The sequence below is a fragment of the Equus asinus genome, chromosome 1 (assembly GCF_041296235.1).
Source record: "Equus asinus isolate D_3611 breed Donkey chromosome 1, EquAss-T2T_v2, whole genome shotgun sequence".
Taxonomy (NCBI): Eukaryota; Metazoa; Chordata; class Mammalia; order Perissodactyla; family Equidae; genus Equus; species Equus asinus.
In genome coordinates this window covers 21,977,227-22,002,614 of record NC_091790.1, presented here as the reverse complement: position 1 = coordinate 22,002,614, position 25,388 = coordinate 21,977,227, and the positions used below count along the sequence as shown (strand labels likewise).

General features: G+C 46.7%; 1 long non-coding RNA gene across 4 annotated transcripts in view; it reads right to left on the bottom strand.

Moving 5' to 3' along the window:
• Nucleotides 1-23,603, bottom strand: part of LOC139045571 (uncharacterized) — a 69,232-nt gene extending 45,629 nt beyond the window's left edge. For all 4 annotated transcript variants that reach the window (XR_011504252.1, XR_011504271.1, XR_011504255.1 and 1 more), the window contains exon 1: nt 23,490-23,603. This is a non-coding gene — a long non-coding RNA (uncharacterized lncRNA). The remainder of the gene's footprint in view (nt 1-23,489) is intronic.
• Between the last annotated feature and the right edge of the window lie 1,785 nt (nt 23,604-25,388).

Here is a 25,388-nt window from a genome sequence, read left to right as displayed (position 1 = left end):
GGGGTTTTCTAAAACATTTTGAAACATACAGTCACTAAACGCACTCTCTTCCTTCCAGTCCACTCCTCTATCTTTCCAAACAGCCGTCTGTTTTCATCCCTTGGAGGAACAGCTCTGGCCAGGGTGGTGGGTGAGATTCATTTATACACAATCAGAAAGGCAGTTTGCAGAAAAGCCAGGTGAAATTATGGTGGCTTATAGCAGGCTTTGTAGTGGACTGGGTGATGGGGGTGTGTGTTAGAAAACGCCGAGAAGGACGTGCAAGAAGACTTAGCCGTAGTTATCTTTGATTAGTATATTGCATATTTTTTTTACTATCTGTATTTTCTAAACTTTCTGGATAAACTGGTATTTTCCAAGTCACATTGCAGGGTCTCTGTCCAAAAATATCATTCGGCAGATATCAACATTGATATCTTTTTGATATCAGTATATCGAAAGTCAAAAAATCCAAAAGGATACGCATTGGCCGTGACTGAAACCTTGACAAGATGAGACAGTACTTTGAGTTCCTGACTCTGTTTTCTTAGAATGCGAACACGTAGAAGTTGTAACCTGATGGCTGTGGGGCTGAACCAGACAGCAACCCAGACTCTGCTTCCAGATTTTATGTTACATTTTACCTTCAGATTTTATGCCTCAATTTTACTATTGTGAACAATCTGTGAATCAGAGAGAGAAATCTCTTTTTTTAGAAGGGTGACAATATCTTCTGAATCAGAAATAGGAACACGTGGTCTCTCTAGAATTATCACACTTGCTGAAATCCTAGGGAAAGAGAGCCTACATCAGGGCCGTCCCACACTGTCTGTGATTATGTTCCCCAAGCTTCCCGGCCGTGGCTCCTGTGTTTGGGATGCAACGGAGAGAGCAAGGGGTTCCAGGGGAAGGCCTGGGGGCTGGGGGGACCACAGGCATCCTAAGTAACAATGACAGCCACACGGATGTGCAGAAATCAATAAGCCGAGGTCGTGCTCAATAAGAGGAGCGGGCGGTGCGAGTACCAGGCTGAACATCTGTCAGGCAACAAAAGCAACCGGGAAGAACAAAGAGAGGGATTATCGTCACTCAAGTTCTTCTCCAGGCCCAGCAGGCGACACCAAGCTGCCCGGCCCTCCTTCCTTCAGACACTGGACATCCACGGAGAGTGTGCTGCCCGGACAACCCCAACCAGCGCCCGGCACAAAGGAGGGAGGGAGACAACAAAGTGCAGATGGAAAATTCGGGCAGATCCACATTGTTGTGATGTCAAAACTTCCCACATGCTTGCTGAATTGGGAGTAGAAATTTCTACAAAACCGTTTTGTTTACATGTGAGAACCATTGATCCCCAAGGAGCTCCTAAGTCCCGTTAATTAAACTCTTACTCCATCTCCTTTCTGTCCCTACGGCCAGAAGCTGGGGGACGGCGGACAGTGGATGTGCCAAGGGTGGGTCTTTGTGAAATGGACAGAGCCCAGAGATGGCACAGGGCTGCAGTCATCTGTAACAGAAATGCTTATGGTGAGAAAGCCGCGCTGGCACCAGGTTCCCTCAAACCTGTATCTCCACCCCATTGCTGTGAGGTACGTTCTGCAGCTATCAGGGCCTTTTTTTTTCTTGCATGGCAAAGGAAACCATCAACAAAACAGAAAGACAACCTACCAACTGGGAGAAAATATTTGCAAATCATGTATCCATTAAGGGGTTAATTTCCAAAATAAAGAACTCATGCAACTCAACAACAAAAAAACGAACAACGTGATCAAATTGGGCAAAGGACATGAACAGACATTTTTCCAAAGAAGGTATACAGATGGCCAATAGGTACATGCAAAGAGGTTCAACATCACTAATTATTAGGGAAATGCAAATCAAAACTACAATGAGATATCACCTCACACACATCAGAATGGCTATAATGAACAAGAAATAATAAATGTTGGAGAGGATGTGGAGAGGAGGGAACCCTCATACACTTCTGGTAGGAATGCAAACTGGTGCAGCCACTGTGGAAAACAGTATGGAGATGCCTCAAAAAATTAAATATAGAAATACCATAAGATCCAGCTATTCCACTTCTGGGTTTTTATCCGAAGAACGTGAAATAAACAATTCAAAGAGACTTATGCACCCCCTTGTTCACTGCAGCATTATTCACTACAGCCAAGACCTGGAAGCAAAAGGACCCATCAACGGATGAATGGATAGAGATGTGGTAAATATACATATATATATATATATATACATATATATATGTACACACAATGGAATACTACTCAGCCATAAAAAAGATGATATCAGGGCTCTTGCATGGACCGGGGGCACAAGGTGTCTCCTGAGATTGGGAGTGTGGCAGACACAAATCTCCCTATTTGACAGATAACAAACCTACGTCACACACAGAGCAGCTCAGTAATTAGCCTGAAGTCCCACAGCTGGCATGTGGCTGAGTTATATTGCATTACAAACCTACCAACAAAATTAGACATTAGACACAAAGCAACATTGTTAAGTCAAGTCCTTATGGATCAAATTTAGACATACCACCACGGTGGTTTTAAAATACGTCCACAGATTCTTTGACGTCCCTCCTTCGGGAGGTAGACTCTAACTCCTCTTCCCTGAGTGTGGCAGCACCTAGCATCTCACGTCTGATGAACAGAAGGTGAAGCTGTGTCACTTCCAAAAGTAGGTAATGAAGAGCTCAGTGCATCCTCCTTGCTCACTGTCTTGGAGGAAGCCAGCTGTCGATGTGAGGATGCTCAAGCAGCCTGTGGAGCAGCCCACACGGTGAGGAACCGAGGCTCCCTGCCCACAGCCAGCACCGGCTGGCCCAGTGTGGACCCACCTTAGAAGGGGATCTTTCAACCCCAGTCAAGCCTTCAGCAGACTCCAGCCCCGCTGGCAGCTTGACTACACCTCATGAGAAACCCTGAGCCAGAACCACCCAGCGAAGTCACATGCGGAGACTGCGGGAGAAAACTGTTCATTATGTAAAACCACTAGGATTCAGGGTAATTGAGGATGAATCAACAGATAGCTAACCTATCCGCCTTTATTAACCTTATGCCTATTGTGAGGTTTGATGACCGTTGAGGTTGAGATTTCACTTAAATGCCACCTCCCTTTCAGGGTGACAGGGACTTCACAGGGACAGCAGAGACTGGCTATTCACCGAACTCATTTCCTTTCCTTCTGGGCGCACAGCTGGCCTACACTTCCCAGCTTCCCCTGAGGTTAGGTGGCCGTGTGACCGAGCTCCGGCAGATGACACACAGGTGGAAGTGATTACACCACCTCCACGCCTGGCTCGTAAAAACCTCCCATGTGGTCTGCCACGGCCTGAATTGTGTCTCCCCAACATTCATATTTTGACGCCCTAACCCCAGTGTGGTGGCGTGTGGAGATAGAGGCCTTGGGAGGTGACTGGGGTTAGATGGGGTCACGAGAGGGGATGGGATTAGAGAGCCCCACCCCCACCACCTCTCCCAAAGTGCACGCACGCAAGAAAGGCCCGAGGACAAGAAGGCGGCCGTCTGGAAGCCAGGAAGCGTCCCTTGCCAGAACCCACCCTGCTGGCACCGTGATGGCAGACTTCGGGCCTCCAGAATTGTGAGAAAATATGTATCTGTTGTTTAAGCTGCCCAACCTATGACATATTTTATGGCAGCCTGGGCTCACTAAGCTGGAGTTCTTCATGTCCCTCTTTTCCCTTCTGCCAGCTAGATATTGAGACTGAGGACCCCTTTAGAAACCGTATGTTGAAGGTGGCAGAACACCCCTGAGCCTGGGTGCCCGGATGACCCCGTGGAACAGGAACCCACCGCTACTACCATGACCATCCTTGGGAACACGTGAGTGAGTGGGCGCCTCTGTTGGGTGAAGGCAGCCAGATGTCAGGATGTGTTCGTTCCAGCAGCTGCCGTTGCCTCTCCGGGGAGCACTGCCCCAGGCTGTCCTCTGCGTGGTGCTGACGGTAGGAAAGCTCAGTTCTGTTCCTTTATTCCACTCTGCTCTAGCTTCAACCGTTGCAGACTGTGACTCAGGAAACAGCGATGCACCATTGCCTTCAGTGAGTCTCAAGCCCTCTGTCGCCCAGGCGGGAGTCACGGGCTGGGGCTTCGGGGCTCCGTCCGAAGTTGGTAGATGCCTTCCGAGAGCTCTTGCTGCTTCTGACCACAGGTTGGGAAGGTCTTCACTTCTCGGTGACCTCTTTGCTGGGTCAGAGAGAAGGCAAATGCCAGTTTCTCTAACAGGGACTGATGAATTCCTTCTATTCTTTCTATCTTTTTCTGAAAGACATTGATCTCCTCCCTTCTGGATCAGGGCACATGAGAACATTCTCCAAAATTCCCAAGGAGGAAAGAACAATCACTGGGCAAGCCGAACGCTCCCAGCGAGAGCCGTGCAGGGTGACCGGAGTCACCATACCCTCGTCTCTAACCCATAGGCCAAAAATTTAGGTGGAGGAGAATGAGTTACTTAATTCTGCGCCTCGTTTCCTCATCTTTAAAGTGAGGATAATAGTGGGACCTACCCCATCTATTGTGAAGATGACGTGTGTAAAGCACGTGGCACAGTGCACAATCCAGAACAGCCCATGGTTACGGCTGGTGCCGTTTTTTATGAGGTGGGGCGATCGCTCCACCCCCACCAAGGGGCTGAGGAACCTCGGCTTTGGCAAGAGCCTGAGTCCATCCCCCACCTGCCTCGGCCCCTGCCGCCCTCAGCCTGGACGGTGGGCATACCTGGCCCGGGCCTTCTTCCAACTCACCTGCCTGGCTGCTGGTTAAAGTGGCCACCTCTGACCTCCAGCCTGTGACGGGACAGCCGCCCTCTCCCCGGCCACTGCATGACCCACAAACAGTGCCCCCAAGGGGCTCCGAGGGGGCAGGGCCCTGCCAGGCTCACTTTCTTACCAGAAGAGACTGTCGAATCCAGGTAAATGGGGCTGTCCCGCAGGGCCTCGTGGGGCTTTGTGGGGCCTCGTGGGGCCCAGTTCTCACCGGAGCAGCCTCCCTGGCACCACCCACCGGGTCCACTCCATCCCTCGCCCCTCGCTCCCAGCCCTGCCCCTTGTGCATATTTCTAATGCGGACCAGTGGGTGGGGAGGGGAGGAAAGATGAGGAGGCCGATGGGGATGGGAGCACGGGGGCTCCAGGCATCTCAGACTTCCAGGACGTCGTGATGCACCGCCCTGCTCTCCACACCCCACCCGCCACCGAGTCCTGTGGATCTGAACACGCCTCCCATTCGGCCGCCCCTCCCCGCTACAACCCTCCACGTGAGAGCTCGCCCTGTGCTCTGGATCGTCTCCCGCCTCCTGCTGAATCCCTAACAGCTGCTGGAGGCACTGATCAAAGTCACAGATCTGGCTCCTCACCCCCTGCTTCACACGCTCGCTGGGCTTCCAAGCCTCCAGAGTGGAGTCCAGGCCGCTTAAAAATGCAGCCCAGGGCCCTCCACCCACTTCCTCTGACTGTGCGGGGCAGCAGGTTAGCGACCTTCCCCGGCAGCCGCAGCGCCTGGCCTGTCCCTGTGCCTCTGCCCGTTCGTTCTGCTCTGCCAGCCCTCATGCAGCTTCCCCAGGAATTTCGTTCAGACCGCGCTTTAAATCCACAGCCACGCAGGACCCAGGTGGTTGTTTCTCGTCTCTGCATTTGCCCTTCGCTCCTTCATTCACTTATTCAATAAATCACAAACACTTACGGGTCCCTTGCACCCCAGAAAGAAAAGCGTGGGCAACAGCCCAAACTTCATGTATCGTAGAGTCTAATGAAGAGATAGCGACAAGCACATAAACGACCACAAACGCGAGGCAGATGCCCAGGGCCCTAAGCGGGATCTAACAAGTCCTGTGGGAGCTGGGAGGAGGTGGGAATTCTGTTTTGTTGGCAATAGCAGAAAAAGTTTTATGAGGCAGGGATGTCACTCACTCATTCATTCGATGCATAGATCTATTGAGCACAAATGACGTACCAGGCACACGCGTTTGGGATGGCCCTGAGGTGAAGGGAATGTGGGCTGGGGTGGGGATCTAGAGGTCAGGCTCCGTGGAGAGGGGCAGGGGGAGATGCTGGGGGGTGGCCAGCATGAGTAGAATGGACCACAGTTTGGTTCCCACCACTTCTGACAACAGGGCCTGGTTTTCCTCCCACAAACCTCTGCTTCCCCATCGTGCGCTTGGATACAGCTGGCCCTGACCTCCCGCTCCAGGGCTGGGCTCACATTGGCTCAAGTCGGTTCCACATCCTGTCTTCTTGGTCAGAGAGCTTGGCTCCAGGGTGGGCCTGTGAGGCGACTAGAGTCAGTGGTGCTGCTCACAAAGGGCCAGAGATGAAGGAGAACTTCCTGAGAGGCTGGATCAAGCCTTGCCAGAACTCCCTCTATTGTTCAAGTCCTTTTTAGTTGGGTTTTTCTATTACCTGTAACCTAAGAAATCTTAAAAGATACGGTGAGGTGGGGAAATCCAGGAAACCACATTGTTCTAGAAGATAAAAAAGCAGCAGAAGATAAACCTGGAAAGGTAGATTTTATCTTTATTGTAATAACTTTAAATACAATAACAATAATAAAAGCTAATGCTTACTGTCACATTACACGTCAGGTTCTGCTCTAAGTTATTTATGTTAATTCATTTAATCCTGTGGGATGGACACTGTCATCATCCCTATTATTTTACAGATGAGGAAACTGAGGCACAGAGAAGTGAAGTGATTTATCCAAGCTGGCAGAGCGCCACCATCACACCTGCCCTCTCCCCTCAGAGCCGGAACTCCTAGCCACTGGGCTATCATTTGCGGTTTTCAGGGAACCGTAAGAAGCTAAGAGATCTGCAAACTTTTAGGCTTTGGGGTCAGATACGACCTTTTCCCCTTTCTAGCTGGTGTGCCTCTGGGAAAGAGTTTAACCTCTCTGAGTTCCAGGTCGCGGTCAGGATTAAACGGCACACACGCGTTCCTAGGGCGCTTGGCCTTCTGTGCCCATCACCTCCTGTGCCGGTTGTTGCCATGGGCCCTGGGGAGCTGCTGGAGGCCTGCTACTCCTTCGCTCACCTACAGTGGTAACCCACCCACTTGCAGACCTGGGAGGGGCTCCTTGAAGAGTCTCCCAGAGATGGGGCCCTCGCTGTGCCGCTCCCGCACACCCAGGGCTCTGCTGGGTCTTGCTCCTTGACTACGGCAGGGCTTCCCCTTCCAACATGTCTGCACCAGAGCAACACAGCCCTTGGCCGAGCCCCGGCCTCCAGTGACGCGCCGATGGGGCAGGTCGGTGAAGCCACAGGACGTCAATTGGGCCGAGATCCCCAAACACCCCCCTCGTGAGGAAGGTCATCAGAAGGTCGTGCTTGATGCAGGGTCGGTGAGCCGAGGAGTCGAAAGAAAGATTTCTTGGACTCTCGAGATCTGGCAGTAGTGCTCTTTTATTTAGAGAATAGTGTGGAATAGCATGGGGACAGGACCCATGGGCAGGCAGAGCTCCTGCTGCTGCCCCGAGTTGAGGGTTAGAGCTAATTTTATAAGGCATGGGTACGTGACTTATTTTTACTGGAAAAAGAAAAGATGATGTAAAAAGTCATTAAATGATTTCAGTGCAGATGGGGTCTGGTTATTGTGCGGTCATATAACTTTAGATACGAATCTGGCCATATAGATCGGCATGTAGGTGAGGATGCCCTGGGCTTCTCTCCCTGGGGCAGCCCTAATTCATACCATAAAAAAAATCCACCGGGTCATATAGTTTGGCATGTAGGCCAGGTCACCTTGGGCTTCTCTAGCTGGAGCAGCCTTAATCCACATCAGTGATCACTGTTCCCCACCTTGCTGGAAGCCCCTCCTGGGCATGTGGAAGCCCCGGGTGTGGGCCCCAGGCCGGGGGAGTCATCCCCAGAGGGTGGCGTGGGGCAGGGCTGGCCCAAGGCTATTGAGAAGGTGAGACGGGACCACAGAGCAGCATGGTCCACAGCGAGGCCCATGGACCGGGGACCCCGGGGAGGAGCAGTGGGTGGAGCAGGTGTTAAATGAACCACATCCCTTCTCCAGGGTGTCCTCTGCTTCTCACAGAGCCGTCCCCTGGGGCTGGGCCGCCCCATGGGTTCTGGATTCTTCAGAGCCGCCTCATGCTGTGGGAGGGCAAGGAGAGGGCTCCAAGAGGTGCACGGTGGGCCTGGCAGTGCAGACCCTGACCCACACGGGGCAGAAAGAGGCTCAGGGGGAGAGCTGAGAGGGCCAGCAGCCCGCCCAAGCTCCCTCCAAATCCTACCTGATGGTCAGCCCTCAGGAGGGTGCCCTGACGGCCCCTCCCCTGATCTGAGCCCTCCCGGAAGCCTCTCAGCTGGGGGGCCTTGAGCACCTACTCCCTCCTGGACACACTGTCTCCATCTGCTTGGTTTTCTGACACGACTGCTCCTCCTGTGAGGAGCGTAGTGCGCAGAGGACATGCCCCTCCGGTCCGAGCCGAAGCTCCAGGCTGGGAGGGGGCTGTCTGGGCAAGATGGGGTCCCGAGGAGCAGGGCGTCTGAGGACCACTCCTGCGGTAGGAGCGTTTTCCTCCAGACTCTCGGTCGCCACGCTCCTGCTTCTGCCCCATCCAGGGTTTCTGATGGTTCCGGAAGCGCTCACGTCTGTGTGTTTCTGGTCCATGGTGACTCTCCAGCCCCAGGCTCACTGAGGGGCCAGACGACTGTGCTTCCTGCCTGCTGGTTCCCAGTGCGGCTTCACGCTCAGGACGTAGGATCATTTAAAGTCCCGTGAAAACCCATGCTGTCGGGGCTGCCCAGTGGCCAAGTGGTTAAGTTTGTGTGCTCTGCTCTGCTTTGACGGGCTGGGGTTTGCCAGTTCAGATCCTGGGCACGGGCCTACACACCACCCATCAAGCCATGCTGAGCCAGCATCTCACATAGCAGAACTAGAATGACCTACAACTAGGATCTACAACGAAGTACTGGGACTTTGGGGAGAAAAAAAAAGAGGAAGATTGGCAACAGATGTTAGCTCCTTACCAATCTTCCTCACCAAAGGAAAAAAAAAGCACATACCTTAAAAGAACAAAAACCATGCTAAGTAACAGAGACTCAGAGACCTGAGACAGTGCGTCGCATGTCTCAAGTTGTGTAGTACAGATATACAGATGGCCACCTGTGCAAGCAGAGGGGCTGGACCCACTCATTCACTAACAAGTATTTGCAGAACACCCTGAATACCAGGCCCCGGTCTCAGTAAGCGAGACCGATGAAGCCCTGCCCTCCTGGCTACAGTCAACAAGGAGACAAGATTACAACCCACAGGCGTGTGTGTAATGGGCCTGGTGTTGACGGAGAGGGATCTGAGGAGTGGCATTCAGAGAACCTGAGGACCCGAGGGAACACGTCCGTCATGCAGCAATCTGGGGAAGAACCTCCCACCCGGCAGAGGAGTGAGTCCCTGTGACACGGACAGCAAGGCCTTGAGTGGGATCCCCTCCCTCCCTGCCTTCTAGGCAAGCCACAGGTGCAGGGGCTCCCACAGGCCTGGGGGATCCCTGCCAGGAAGGGGTGCCCGTCTCCAGCTGCTCGTGGCGAGCCCCTCTTCCCCAGGCGGCCTCGGGCGTGGCTTCCTGCTCGGTGAGGGAGAGCTGGCACTGCCTTCCCGCCCAGGTTCTCCGATCTCATCGCTGTTTACAGCAGTGCAGGGAGAACAAGGCTTCGATCAAACGGGGCTCAGGGGCCTGGGGACCAGCAAGTGCTCCGGACGGAAAGCTCGATGGAAAAGTGACTAATTGGAAATAGCCCACGGGCCCACATACCACAGCAAGGGAACATGTCAGCATCCAGAAGTGTCCAGCTGGAGGAGCTTCCTGGGCTCCAGCACCAAGCCCAGGACCATGGAGGAGTGAGGCTCAGAGCCCCAGGGTGAGCGGGAGCAAGCGTCTCTCTCCTCTCGCCTCTCAGCCCTTTCTTGCCTTTCACTACCATCATCACCACATCGCATGAATACCTGGATGGCCAGAAAAACATGGCAGTGGATTACGTCTCCAACAGCCAGATTCTTCAGGCAAACATTTTTCCTTTTAAACAAATTAAATCTAGTAAAGAATCTGAAAAACACAAACAGTTCTGGACACGTGGCCTGTTGAGCCTGGAAGAAATGAAGTTTTCTTCCACTGGGGAAAGCATTGGGGTCTTTAGCACGGAAAATAGAGCATAGCTGACTTCAGGAAAGATGACTCGCACTCTCCAGTATTTCGAATGTTGTTGATTGTTGTGTTGTGACTGTTGTGTTGTGATTGTTGTGTTGTGATTGTTGTGTTGTGTTTTGCTTGCTTTCCTTTCTGGAGGGTTGTGCCTCTCCAGGCTCCTCCCTTGAAACTGGAGCCAGTGAGGAACACATCTTTTGTGGAGTTTTCAATTCTTTTCTAACCATCCTCAGCTTCATGGAGTTAGAGGACAACAAGGATAACGGGGTAGAAGCAGGACATAGTCTGCACACATTAACTTCTTGCCTGATAAAGGCCAAAAGGCAAGAGTTCGGGCCTGGCACTAATGTGGGGATGATGAAGATTTTAGGCTGGTTACTTTTAAAACTGCGGATGAGAAGCAGGCTCCAAGGAGCAGAGTTTGCTTGCCCTTTGTTGGGAAATATTTACATTTGTAAGTGAAACCTCCATCTGTAAAGTTGCCTCCCTCTCTGTGCCAGGAAGAAGGGAGATGACCTTATCTCTAGAAACTCTTAATCAATGCCAAAGGCAAGAAGTTAAGTTGTTTACTGTCTGGCAACCTCATGTAACTGACACCCCCCCCCCCAATCCTCCTTTGTCTTTGGCTGGGGATAATATTTAAGCGGTGGCTTCTGCCGATTCTTATCTAAAAGTTGAGAGACCGCCCAATGGCTGGACCCTACCGGCACTGGTACCATTTTAACTTTTGTCTTGTAAAGAGATAACTCACATACCTATGCCTTAAATTTAGCCTTACTCTCCACCCATGTTTGCAGTAGCAGCAGCGGCTCCTCCTGCCCATGGGCCCCGTCCCCATGCAGCAGCCTGACTGCCCATGGGTCCTGTCCCCATGCTATTCCACACTATTCTCTAAATAAAAGAGCATCACCAACAGATCTTGAGAGTCCAAGAAATCTTTCTTTCGACTCCTCAGCTCACTGACCCCGCATCAGGGAGCCCTCCTTCAGCCTCCCAGAGCCCTTGGCTGAGGGGATCAGAGCGGGCTTTGTCTCACCCTGGGTGGACAGTCCCACCTGAGGCGTCCAGCCAGGGAGCCGTCGGAGGGTCTGCCTCTCTTAAGTGAAATGATCAGATGCTCAAGGATCTGGGGCAGGACTCCAAGCCCCCACTGCCCAGTTGGCTGCGGCCTGGCGTCTGCACGAGGAAGCTGCCACACAGCCATGAAGTTCAGGGACGGGAGTGGACGTAGAAGCAGAGAAAACACCCATTTGGTGAAGTCAGGCTGTCTGCTCTTTCACTCTCTGCAGAAGTTTTTAAAGGGTCTCTGGCCACTAAGGTCTTGTTTAAAGTATAGACTTTAGTCTGTACTTATGTTTAAATATTTTTAAAGACATTTAAAGCGTAGATGGAGTATACTGCAAACCCAGGCACCTGCTGCAAGAGGGGGACTGGGTGGAGATTCTTGGGGAAAACGGTTCAGCTGTCCCTGGATAGGAACCAGCTCTGGGCCGGAAGCCCAGGGCCTCGCTCCATGTCACAGAGCTCGCGCCAGGGTGAGCGGAGCCCGCGCTCCAGACTGACCATCAGCAGGAGGGGCAAAATGGGGAGAGGAAAAGCGCAGGGTGAGCCAGCTTAGGGAGGCGCTCTTCACTCAGTAGGCGATCAGTCAATACCGATCAATAGTCCTTAACTGAAAGGAACAGGAAAAGGAGGAGGAGGAGAGTTTGACCAGGTGCCTCGATTCAGCAGTTTCCTGCCTGATGGCACACCTAAAGCTATCCCAGATGTATTAAAAGGCTCACTTTCTTTAAAACATGGTAGGAAATAGAGAAGTCTGTTTATTAACACAGGTGAACAAGGCCTTCCTATGAAAGAAACAAACCCAGGAGCCAAAAGGAGAAGACTGGCAGGTTTGATTTCTTAAATATCTGAAACTTCCCTTTGTGAAAAGACCACATAAATGAAGTTAAAAAAAAAAAATGACAACTGGAATATTTGAAAAGTATGGAAGAAAATATTTGCAAAGTATGGAAGAAATAAAGAATTAACATGCATAATATATAAATAAATTATTCAGATTGATAGGGAAAAGACAACTCAATAGAAAAATGGACAAAGAAAATAAACAGGCAATTCACAGAAGACAGACAAAATGCAAATATATACATACACACACATACACAAATATGTATATTTTTCCAACCTCCTCCTCAACTGATAATCGGGGAAAGCAAACTGAAAAAATATATACATATTTTCACCCCATGTTCATCGCAGCATCATTCACAATAGCTAAGGTGTGGAAGCAGCCCAAGTGCCCATCAAGAGATGCATGGATAAAGAGGATGTGCTATGTGTGTATATATACACACACACACATACACACACAATGGAATACCACTCAGCCATAAAAAAGACACAATTGGGCCATTTGTGACAACACAGATGGACCTTGAGGATATTGTGCTGAGCAAAATAAGTCAGAGAGAAATACAAATACCATATGATTTCACTCATACGTGGGAGATAAACAAACACATAGATAAGGAGAAGATTAGCGGTTACCAGAGGGGAAGAGGTTGGAGGGAGGGAGAAAGGGATAAAGCAGCACGTAAGTATGGTGACAGATGAAAACCGGACTGTTGGTGGTGACCAGCTGCAGCCTGTGCAGAAACTGACATATAATACCGTACACCTGAAATTTACACAATGTTGTAAGCCAATATGACCCCAATAAAATAACTTTGTAAAAAAGAAAAGAAAAATGTAAACATATATTTACAGTTAATTCTTGTTATTTGTTCCATAAAGTCACATAAACACTGAATGAGTAAGTACTGAACTGCTGCTCTGGAGGAAACACAGGTGAGGCCCCTGCGAGCCTCTGGTCACAACGTTTTCGTCACTGATAACTGATCAATACGTAAGCTTGATGATGTGTTTCTGTTTAAGGCACCTATTTCACATATATTGTTGATTCCTTAACATCGAGCTCCCAGCCAACAGCACGTAACTCACATCTGCGTGGAGCTCATCTAACACCCGTGTTTTCTCCCTGCGGCACCTCACAGCCTCCAAGCATTTGGGACACTAGACCACACTTCAGCACGTGCCTGGGGCCATTTTAAACAGCATAATCACCAACAACAGGCACAAAAATGTGAAAAAAACATCACTAATTAGACGGCAAAAAAGACCCTTCTTCACAGGGTGAGAGCTGCAGCAAGAAGGCAGAGCATCGTCTCACTCCACCCCAGCTGGGGACGTATCGAGCGATTAGAATTTTCATCCCTGCTCATGTCCACTGGTGCCGCAAGTATTGACTTTGTGGTGACAAATAAATTTTAGTGAGCAGGTAAGTTCACAAGTGTGGAATCCATGAGTAATGAGGATTGACTGTATACATACTCATGCTTCCATGTAGCCTCTGTGTTTGTAATTATGAAATTTGCACGTGAATGCTGGGTGCACTGAAGTTGTCAACTATTTGTTGCACTGCTCTCGAGGGCCCTGTGTGTTCCCAGCACTGGGACTGAAGCTCTGAGACAGAGTTGCTGCCCCCAGAGGGTTTATGCCAACGGCAGAGACTGATTGTACTCAAGTGAACTGAACAAATAATTGAGATTGTGCTAATTACCAGGAACGAAATAATCAGTTTGCTCTCAAAAAGAATACGTCCTCAGACAGTGTAGCTGAGAGAGACGAGAGCAGATCCCTGAGGAGCTGAGGGAAGCTGCTCCTAACAGTGAAGACATCTCGTATGGGAGGGAGAGAAGGCCAGGCTGCCAGTGGCCTGGAGAGGCCAGCAGAGCTAGAGTCCTGGGATGTGGTCAGTCCTGGGGAGGAGAATGGAGCTGCATGTGAGTGGTTAGTGGAATTTTGACTCTTATATAATTGTGGACAACATAATAACAAAAATTTTAAATAACAAAAGCCAAATATCTCCAAGATTCTTCAACAGCAGCCTGATGACCTCTGAGAAATACCCACAACTAGGAGCTGGCCAGAGAAGGAGAAAGTATCCAGGGGTCTGAGGAGCAGCTAATGAAACTGGAGAAAACGCCAAAGAATATGATGTCACCAAAGCTAAGACAAGAGGTTGTTTTGAAACAAAAAAGAATGGTCAAGCAAGAGAATTCTTGGTTAGATTTGGCCCAAGTGGATCAGTGGTGCCTTGACAAGAGCACTTCAGTGGGTCCGAGTGCAGGAAAGAGGGAACATGAGGCAAGAAGTGGGATCAGTGTTAATAGGAAACATTTTTGAGAAACTTGACTATGAAGAAAATCAGAGTAATGGAGCAGCAGCTGGAGGGTAATTAGGGCAAGACAGGTTCTCGTGTTTCTTTATGATGGGAGACACTAAGGCTCACCAGTGAGGATGATCAAGCACTAATGAAAGATCAATAGCACCCAGCAGAAAAGGGGACACTGGAAGGAAAGGAGTTGCAGACCATGTGAGAGGGCATGGGGTCAGAAGCTCCTGTGGAAGAATCGATCTGTGTTAGGAGGAGAGACGCTTCTCCAGCTGTATCTGGATGGAATAAAGAGGAAAATGTGCAGACAGGATTACAGATTTGGGCATGGGAATATGAAGGACGTCCACGATGATACCATAATATTTTTTCAATCAAGTATGAGTGAAGGCTATCGGGACAATACTCAACTGGAAGATGAAGTTGGAAACACAGGCAGGGTTCGTATTATACGGGCCCCATATGCCATGCCAAGGATTGTTCCAGGAGACTAGGGAGCTTCTGAAAAACCAATGAAGATGCAATGATAAGAAAATAAACAACTCAAAATCAAAAGAGTTTCAATGGTATTAGTCATTAGGAAAATGCGAATTAAAACCACAATGTGATACTACCACATACTTAGCAGAATGGCTTTTAAAGAAAAAGTGACAGTACCACATGTTGGTGAGATAACAAGGACTGTTAACACTGACAGAGATGTTAGAATTATCTGATGAAGGTTTTTGAGCAGCTGTCATAAAAATGCTTCAACCGGCAATAAAAATGCACTTGAAATAAATGGAAAAAACGGGAAGTCTCAGCAAAGAAGTAGAAGATATAAGAAGAGACAGATGGAAATTTTAGAACTTAAAAACACATTAAAAGAAGTAAAAATCTCAGTGGATGGACTCAAAAGCAGAATGGAGGGAAAAGAGGAAAGAACCATGGAACAAGAAAACAGAACAATGGAAATTACCCAATCTAAATAACAGGAAGAAAATAAACTGGAAAAGAATGAACAGAGCTTGAGGGACCTGTAGGACCATAAGCAAAGGTCTAACATTCATGTTATTGGAGTCCCAGAGACAGGAGGAAGAGGATGGGGTATGAAAGTACTAAAAAACATAAGGTTGACTAGTTCCCAAATTTGGCAAGAGATATAAAACCACAGATTCAAAAAGCTGAGTGAACCCCAAATAGGATAAACTCAAAGAAATCCATCATAACTAAACTTCTGAAAATCGAAGACAAGGGAAAAATACTGAAAGCAGCAAGAGAAATGACACCTTACCTATAGGGAAAACAATTCAAGTGACAGTAGATTTCTCATCAGAAATCGAGAAAGCCAGAAGGAAGCACCGCAACATTTTTCAAGTGCTGAAAGAAAAGAAGAAAATAGGAAGGGGAAATGAGGTCACTCTCAAATGAAGGAGCATTAAGAGAATTTGTCACCAGCTGACTTGCCCTAGAATAATTGCTAAGGCAAGTTCTCTAAGCAGATAGGAACTAAGAAAAGAAGGAATCTTGGATCATTAGGAAGAAAGAAGAATGGAAAGAGTAAAAACAACAATAAATACAATATTTTCCCTTCGATTGTTGTTTCCTAAATTGTATTTGATGGTTGAAGCAAAAATTATAACACTAACTGTTGTGGTTTTAAATATATGTAGAGGATATTTAAGACAATTATATTACAAATTATGAAGGTAAAGTGATATAAAGGAAGGTAAGATTTCTATACTTCATTTGAGCTGGTAAAATGTCAACACGAAGAGACTGTGTTAAGCTATGTATATATAATGTAATAAGCAGAAAAACTGTACAAAGAGTTATGCTTAAAACACTATAGATTAATCAAAATGGAATTGTAAAACAAAATGCTAAAGTATTATACAGAAATGTAGGAAAAAGAAAACAGAAACAAAATACAGAGAGAACAAACATAAAATAAAAAATAAAATGGCAACTTAAGTCATAACATATCAACAATTTTATTACATGTAAACCATCTAGATACACTAATTAAAAGAAACATTGTAAAGTGGATTAAAAAGCATGATCCAACTATAGGCTTTTTACAAGAAAGTCACTTCAAATATAATGCTATAGGCAGATTGAAAGTAAAAGGGTGGAAAAATACATACTGTGCAAACACGAATCAAAGGAAACAGAAGTGGCTATATTACTACCAGATAAAGTAGACTTCAGAGCAAAGAAAACTACCAGAGCTAACACAGGACATTATATAGTGATGAAAGGGCCAATCCACCAAGAAGACATAGCAATCCTAAATTTGTATGCACCAAACAACAAAGCTGCAAAATGTGTGATGCAAAACCTCTTAGAAGTGGAAGAAGAAATAGGCAAATTCACAATTAGAATTGGAGATGAGGACACCTCTCTCTCAATAACTGACAAACCAACCAATGAGTTTTAATGAATGTTTATAGAACAGTCCACCCAATGACAGAATACATATTCTTTTTAAGTGTCCACAGAAGATATACCAAGATAACTTGGAGGGAAAAAAACCCCAACAAATTGAAAAGAATTAAAAATATACATATCAACATGATATGCTGTACATTCATTTTTATTTATTTCAATGTATTTGTTTTATTTCCATCGAGGCTTTTTCTTTGAGATTTTCTTGTTATTTTTCTGTTATTGATTTCTAGTCAGAGTCTCCCGTGGTTGGGGAACACGCTTTGTATGTCCCAAATCAACAATCTAAGCTCCCACTTCAAGAACTTAGAAAAGAGCAAAATAAACACAAAGCAAGCAGCAAGAAGAAAATAATAAAGATAAGAGCAAAAATCAATGAAATAAAAAGCAATATATAAATTAATAAAATAAAAACTTATTCTTTAAAAAGATCAATAAAATTGCCAAACCTTTAGCAAGACTGACAAAAAAAGAGAGCGAGAGAGAGAAGACCCAAATCACCAATATCAGGCATGAAACAGGGAATATCACTGAAGGTTTTACAAACACCAAATGGATCATAAGAAAATACTATGAACAACTCTGCACACATAAATTTGACAATTTAAACAAATAGACCAATTCTTGAAAACTACAATCTACTACAACTCATTCAATATGAAGTAGGTCACTTGAATAGCCCTATAACTTTTAATATTGAATTTGTAATCCATTAACTCCTCAAAAAGAGACTTCAAGGTCCAGGTGGTTTCACTGGGTAATTTTACCAAACGTTTGAAGAAGAGTTAACACCAGTTCTATACAATCTCTTCCTTAAAATAGAAGAGGAAGGAGCACTTCCCAATTCAGTTTATGAAGCTAGTATTTTCCTTATCCAAAGGCAGACAATGACAGCAGAAAAAAAGAAATCTGTAGACAAGTATCTTTCCTGATAATACACGCAAAAATTCTTAACAAAATGTTACCAAATAGAATTCAGCAATGTATAAAAAGAATTATATACCATGACCAGGTTAGTGAGGTTTATTCCAGAAATGCAAGGGTGGTTCAATATTCAAAATCAATAAATTTTTATATAATTTTAAATTACATCAATTATATCAATTTAATTTGAAATAATTTGCCGTATTAACAGGCTTAAGAAGAAAAGGCATATGGTCATATCAATTGATGCAGAAAAAACATTTGACAAAATCCAATACTCATTCAAGATAAAAACTCTCAGAAAAATAGGAATAGAGGGGATCTTCCTCAACTTTATAAAGAAAATCTACAAAAAACTTACAGCTAACATTATGCTTAATGGTGAAAGACTAAATGCTTTCCCCCTAAGTTTGGGAACAAGGAAAGGATGTCTCCCTCACCAGTCCTACTCAATATAGTGCTGGAAGTTCTAGCTAGTGCAGTAAAGCCAGAAAAGGAAACAAAAGGAGTATGGATTGAAAAGGAAGAAATAAAACTGTCTGAACTTACAGATGACATGACTGTCTACAGAGAAAGTCCCAAGAAACCTACAAAAAGAAACTCCTAAAACTGTTGAGTTCAGTGAGGTCACAGAATACAAGAGAAACATACAGAAATCTATTGTATTTCGATATACCAGCAATGGGCACACAGACATCAAAATTAAAAACACAGTGCCATTTACAATCACTCGAAAAGAAGTGAAACACTTCAGTGTAAATCTAATAAAACATGTACAGTGCTTGTATGCTGAAAACTACACAACACTGATGAAAGAAATCAAAGATCTAAATAAAGAGGCATCCCACGTTCATGGATCGCAAAACTCAACATAGGGAAGACGTCAGTTTTCCTCAAACTGATATACAGGTTTAACACAATTTCTAACAAAATCTTAGCAAGATTTTTTAATAGAGATAGACAAGATTATTCTAAAATTTATATGTACAAAGGGATCAAAAGAGCTGAAACAATTTTGAAGAAGAATAAAGCAGAAGGAATCAGTCTATTCAATTTCAAGACGTTATATAAGCTACAATAATCGAGACTGTGGGGTGTTGGCAGAGGGATAGACACACCCTGTGCACGTCTGCACCATGGAATCCTACTCAGCACTGAAAAGGGACAAGCTATTGCTGCACACAACAGCTTGGATGAAGCTCCAGACAATTACGCTGAGTGGAAAGAGCCATTCCCCAAAGGTGACCTTCTGTGTGATTGCATTTACGTCAAGGGGCGGGTGGAGGGATCCTTGTGGTGACGGCAGTTTTCTGTCTCTTGACTGAATCAACGTCACAAGATGCTACTGCTGGGGGAAATAGGGTGAGTGTACAACTTTCAACTACATGTGAATCTACAATTACCTCAAAATAAAAAGTTTAATTTTCAAAAAGGCTACACACTGTATGCTTCTGTTTGTGTGATCTTCTGGAAAAGGCAAAAGTAAAGAAATAGAAAACAGGTTGGCGGATGCCAAGCGCTGGGGGTCGAGGAAGAGGTCATGGGTGACTTTTGTGGGATGAAGCAACTATTCTGTGTCTTGGTGGTAGTGATAGTCATCAACTGTGTGCATTATCAAAACACATAGAATGTCACCTAAAAGAGCTCATTTGATTGTATGTGAATATTTGTAAAGCGCGTAAAAACAAACAGCAGTGAGGAATTTTAAGCAGGGAAGCGGCACGGTCAGACTTGCATTTTAGGAAGATTGCTCCTGTTGCTGAGTGGAGTGGGAGGGGTGATGCGAAGACTTGAAGGCCAGCAGATTGGTGAGGAGAATCTGGAGGCGTGCAGGGTCAAGACGAGCAGGACCAGAACCCGGAATTAAGTATCAATAGAGATAAAGAAGAGGAGGTGGTTTCAATTACTCCCAGGACTGTTTTAGGACTGGATGTGGTTCCTTCCAAGAAAGTAGCTTTTCTCAGGGGGTATGTGAATCCTTTCATCCTGCCAACCAGTGTGCAAAAGAGTGACTTACACACGTGGATAAAAGCAAGAAAGCCACGTGCTTGAGGAAACTGATTTTATGAGACGCTGAAGGGTAGGGACACAGGAGTAGGATTTTATAATTTTAGTTCAAATACAGGGATATTAAACACCAATTAAAAATAAAATGTTTTCATTGAAATGTTTGCTTACAAGTTAACTAGGGAGGGATTTGAAAAAGGTAAGAAATAATAGAACATACGATGTAGAATGTAGGATGAACGAGTCACCCAAATTAACATACGTACATCCCACCCCTCCTTCTCTGAAGAAATTAGCTAGAAATGTTTTATCTGCTTAGGAATTGGGGCCGAAGAGATGGAAGGACCTCCCTCGTGCTGTCCTCAAGCCTGGGCCCAGCCTTGGTCGTGGAGGAAGGCCAGAGCGAAGGGTAGCTAGGGCGCCAAAGCGTTACAGCCCAAGTGCCCTCGTCGAGGTGGAGGCTCACGTCCCTTGGCGTCTCCTCCTTTATCTGAGAGTGTTCCCAGGTGAGTGAGCCCGTCAGCCTTCCCAGCAGAGCAGGGTCTTAGCTGGCCCTTCCAAGTGCCCCGCTGAAGGAGCCACCGTAGGATGGGGAGGAGAGGCGCGTGCCGTCCAGTGTGGGTGTGGGAATCCAGAACACGGGGGCAGGACCAGCTTGTGCAGTGGATTTTGGACAGAGAACATCCCGAGAGTTCCGGGAAACAGGATGTGGAGAAGAGCCGAGAAGAAGTGAAAAACTGTGAACAGAAACCAGTGCTTTGCAGCTTTGCCTCGGGGCACGGCAGCATCCAAAAATGGAGCCATTTTCCTGCATGTTCTTTCTTTTCCCAGACTGATAACAACGTCTATTTATTTTTCTTAATTTTTTTCTTACTTAGAAATGAGGACAGATTAACAAAAAGGAAGAAAAAAAAACAAAATTCCACCATCAACATTAACTACTTTTGGTATTTTGATGTATCTGTTTCCAGTCTGTCTTCTGTGTGTGTGTTGTTTGCCTGTACATGATTTTATATTTTTACAAAAATCAGTTAAACAAAATATGCTGTTTTAAACTCACTTTTTAAATTTAATAGTGATTCTGAGGCACCGTGTCAAAAAGGTGGTCCCATTTCTAGCTTGAATGTGTGAATCTGAGTTACTGAGGCTTGAATACCCGCAGATCTGAGTTCACCTGTGAGGTCACCGTGTTTTGGGTATTCTGAAATGGTTCCGAATCTAAATCACATTCTACATTAAAAACACAATTGAGTATTTATCACTTTATAAGCCTTCTCATATAAGTCAGTTCACAAATCAGAAATCAATCCTCGATTGATAAGTTCAGTTTTGGGGTCTGGAAACACAGGCACCATGTCGTGCTGGGTCATTTACAAAATTTTGCACATAGACAATTTTAACTGCAAAACGGAAGCAGAAGGTGAGAGGAGCTGGTCCCAAATCCCAGGGCTTTTTGCAGCCAAATGACCCTGCGGGACCTTAGGGAGGGCCCGGGGCTGGCGGCCAGCTCTGAGAAGCCCGCAGGGGCGGCATGCCAGGCGGAGGGGGGCGTTCCACAAAGGGCCCTGGTCAGCTGCTCCCTAACCTTCTGTGGCAGCTGCTGCCTCCTAAGCTTGGAAACAAATGCTTAATTTGGAGACTGAGCTCCCGCTGGGAGGGGAGGAGGTGCTAGCTCGGTGGTTCCACCAACTTTCTACCACCAAGAATCCTTTTGATCTTTCCCATTCCACCCCCATTGACCCGCCCTGTGTTGGGAAGGTTTTTCCTACAAAACTGCATTTAGTAACAATAACTTCTTCAAGAATCAAAGAGATTTATAGCTGCCAGCCAAAGTTTTATTCAAGAAACCACTGAATTGATTTAATTAATTATTGTAACAAATATTTATTAAGCAATAATGGTAAACGTGAATCTAGAGCCTGAAGTGCAAAGGGGTGAGGTTCTGGCCCTCTAGGGTGACAGTCGGAAAGTCAATGTTCCGTGAGGAGTTGCCCTCTGGTCTGCAGAGCGTCTGTGCGAGAGGAGCGAGGAGAGTGGATTAGGAGGTGAAAGAGGGAGGGGAGTGGGGGGCCAGGGTCGGGCTGGATTCCCAGAGGCATGCCTGAGTCAGAGCTTGAAGGGTTTGAAGGATAAATAAGAGTTTCCGGGCAGATAGAGGTGGGGTGCGTTGTGGGCCCCTCCAGAGAGCGGGCACAGCATGCTTGGTCATAATATCTGCAGTTCACAGAGGACCCACTACGTGTCAGGCGCTGGGCTGACGCTGACACACACATCACCTCATCTCCTCCTCACTGGGAGGAAGCACTGACATTACCCACGTTTCACAGGCGAGGACACAATGGCCTCAGGATGTTAACACTTTGCCCGAGGCCACACGGCTGGGGAACGGTGGGGCTGGATCCCAGAGCCCACAACCACCACGTCTGCAGGCATCTTTGGACAACAAGCGGCAGCTTGGTGTTGCCAGAAAAGTGAATGTGGGAAGACGAAGCGAAGTGAGGTGACCAGGACCTGGGAGGGCCCCCCGGTATGAGCTGGGCTGTATCCACAGCGATTTCCATTGGCCACTCTGGCAACCGTGTGAGGGGCCAAACACAGTGCAAAGCTGAGGAGAGGAGCCCACCCAAGGGCCTGACTGCACAGGCGTTCTCCAAACATGAAGAAAACAGAGTCTCCTTATGTCGTGTAAATGTCTGATTCGTGTTAGATGTCCCACAATATCACCATCGGACCCCCATCTCAAGGCTGACATCTCGTAAACGTTCTGGGGCTCCCTGGATACCCTGGGCTGCTTTTGGCATCTGAGCCCACCTGTGCTGCTGAGTGAGCCCAGCTCTGACTCTCTCTGGGTGGAAATTCACATGAATTCGGTTCCAATCTATGACTTTCCTTAAAGTCTTCCCTTATTCAGGCCCCGCCACATACGTTTGTCACACCTGTATTACTGTCAAGGAAGCAGGACAGCTACGACCTAGCCGGGGCCATTTGTCACATTTGCATGGAATACTTTTCCTATAGAAGCTTATCTTGGAATGTAATCATGGAGGAAATTGTGGTACACAAGTTTTTCCTTTTCTGGACAATTGTTTGAGATAGAATCTACTCCAGAAGGCAAGACACTTAGTTTCACCCAGAAATTGATGTCATTTGGGCCACATGTAGTCCCCCCAAAATATACCAACTAAAGGTGACAGTGACAATGAATCGACATCCGGATGTGGCTGGACTTCCCCATAGCACATTTGCAAGTTGATGTGTCTTGCCATTTTCCACCCAATCCCAGGTGATAGAGGCAAGATAGAAACTTAAAGATGGCTTTAGTTTTAGGGAAATAAGAGAGAAATGCCTGGGGAACAATAGTTTGAACACAACTGCTCTTCGCAGTGGCGTGGACATAAAATATAAATAGCTTCACGGAGGCTCCACATAGGTTGTGCATGATTGATTCCGGGCAGGCTATTAAGGGAAGCTCAGGACGACCAGGCTATTTTGAGGCCAGGCTCTTGCACGACGCCCTTTCGCTCCCACAGCCTATGCTCTTGGCACGGCTCTCAGAGAGAAGCTGCTGCCTGCAACCCGCAGTCTGACTCAGGGCAGCATTGCTCAAGGTCTCTCCTTTTAAGGCTGTCAGCTGAGCCCGCAAGCAGCTGGAGCCATCACTGTGAACAGCCTGACTCTGAAGTTTCCAAAAGGGAACCTGGACCACCTGAGCCCCCGGGAGGAGGCACGAGTCACACTTACCTGCTGCTGCTCGTGCCCAGCTGGAGCCGTCCGCAGGAGCTGGAACGCGAAGGGCACTTTGTAAGACCTTTCAGCCGGCAGGTTAAATGTGGCCCACAGCTGTCACTGAGGCCCTGCCCCCAAAATAGTCCAACACAGGAGCAATAAAGATAACAGCAGCACTGATGACGAGACTGCCAGCAGCGCACTATGACTGTCGTCCTTAGAATGAAATATTTAAGCAAAGGTGTTAACCGAAAGCGAGCACAGTAGACAAAGTGTGGAACAGTGGGCTGAACTGTAAGAGGGCTCAGAGGAGCACCAAAAACCCTCCGAGAGCGGACCAGACGGTCTGGGGAGTTTGTTACTGGAGGAATCAGTGATATTTGTGCTACTAATACAGAGCAGGGTGACATGGTAGAGTAGAAACCCTGTTTAAAAACAAAAAAAGCTTCAGAAGAAAACGCATTTCCTAAAGGAGAAGCTGAGGCCTTGTGAGGGGGCATCCCATGTAGCCCAGGGGCCTGGCCAAGTGGAGGAGCCCCATCCCAGCTGCTCATCCAGAGGCCAGGTGGCTCCCTACCCTGGGCAGTGGGAAGGGGCGTCCATCCTCCGTGATGGGGAGGCTGAAGCCCTGTCGGGTCTGAGACTTGTACCTGTGTTTGAAAGAAGGCTGATAGCTTTTCGAGAAACTAAAGCTTATCTTATAATGGCATGAACTCCAAAATCAACGATACTCTGAGATACGTGTCATATCACAAAAAGATTTCTATCACATGGATTATTGCTTAACTAATAGAACAGATCTAATTTTCTCATATAAGCAATGCTAAAACATATACACTTAGATTGCTCTGCTGATGGAAAATTTAATCTGATCAAGCCTCTAAATCAAACTACGAATTTATAGGAAAAGATGTTTATAGAAACTACAGAAGTGCAATCAGTAGTGTCCAGGAAGTGAGCTCTGCAGGACAAACCCCCTGGCTCCTTTGACAATTAAATGTCGAGGGAATTAGACAGAGAGAGAGAGAAAGACAGAGAGAGCGAGAGAGAGAGGGCAGGAGAGAGATATATTTGGCTCTAGATATGAATGAACTGTGAATAGACATGAGACAATTGAGGAAATTTGAACATAGACTGGATATTTGAGGAATTATAGTTAATCTTTGAAGATATGATTATGATACTGTTGTTTTACTTTAAAATATGGTCATTATCTTTGAGAGGGTTGAAATATTACAGATGGAAGTTACTGAATTACTGGGATTTGCTTCAAAATAATCTGGGAGTGGGAGGAAGTGAAATAAGTCTGGCCATGAGTATAGGTGAAGTCGGGAGGGGTACGTAAGGTCCATTATATTAGTCTCTCAGCTTCTTTAGTATGTGCTTGAAACGTTCTGTAATGAAATACATGAATGAATGAAGCATTGGAGGAATTCAAGGAAAAAATAGCTTGAACCTCATAATAAACCAAAGCATGCTGGCCCTTTAGATGATAAACAGACAAGCTCTCACCGTCTGGGATACTCCCTCGTTTAGGATGGACACATGAGCTTCCATCCCCACATCACAACCATGCGTCAGAGCGAGAGGTGCTGAAGGAGCAGGAGGCCCAGCTCCAGGCTGGCTATAAATTTGGAGCAACGGAAGATCTTACATGCAAGTCTTCTCTGCTGTAAAATTCCAAACTTATTTTTCTCATAGGACCATGAGGGACACGGGACAATGTAAATTTATTAATGGGATAAGAGAAAGTCAAAATGCCCCTAAATCTACACCAAACTTTCTGATCAGTTTTGACTGGTAATTGTTGCCTCCAATTTGTGAAATCTGTAAGAGAGAATGCATCTATTTCTCTTTAAAGTTGACATTTGACATCACACCCAGCTTCCAATGGAATAGAAAAGGCATTGGTCA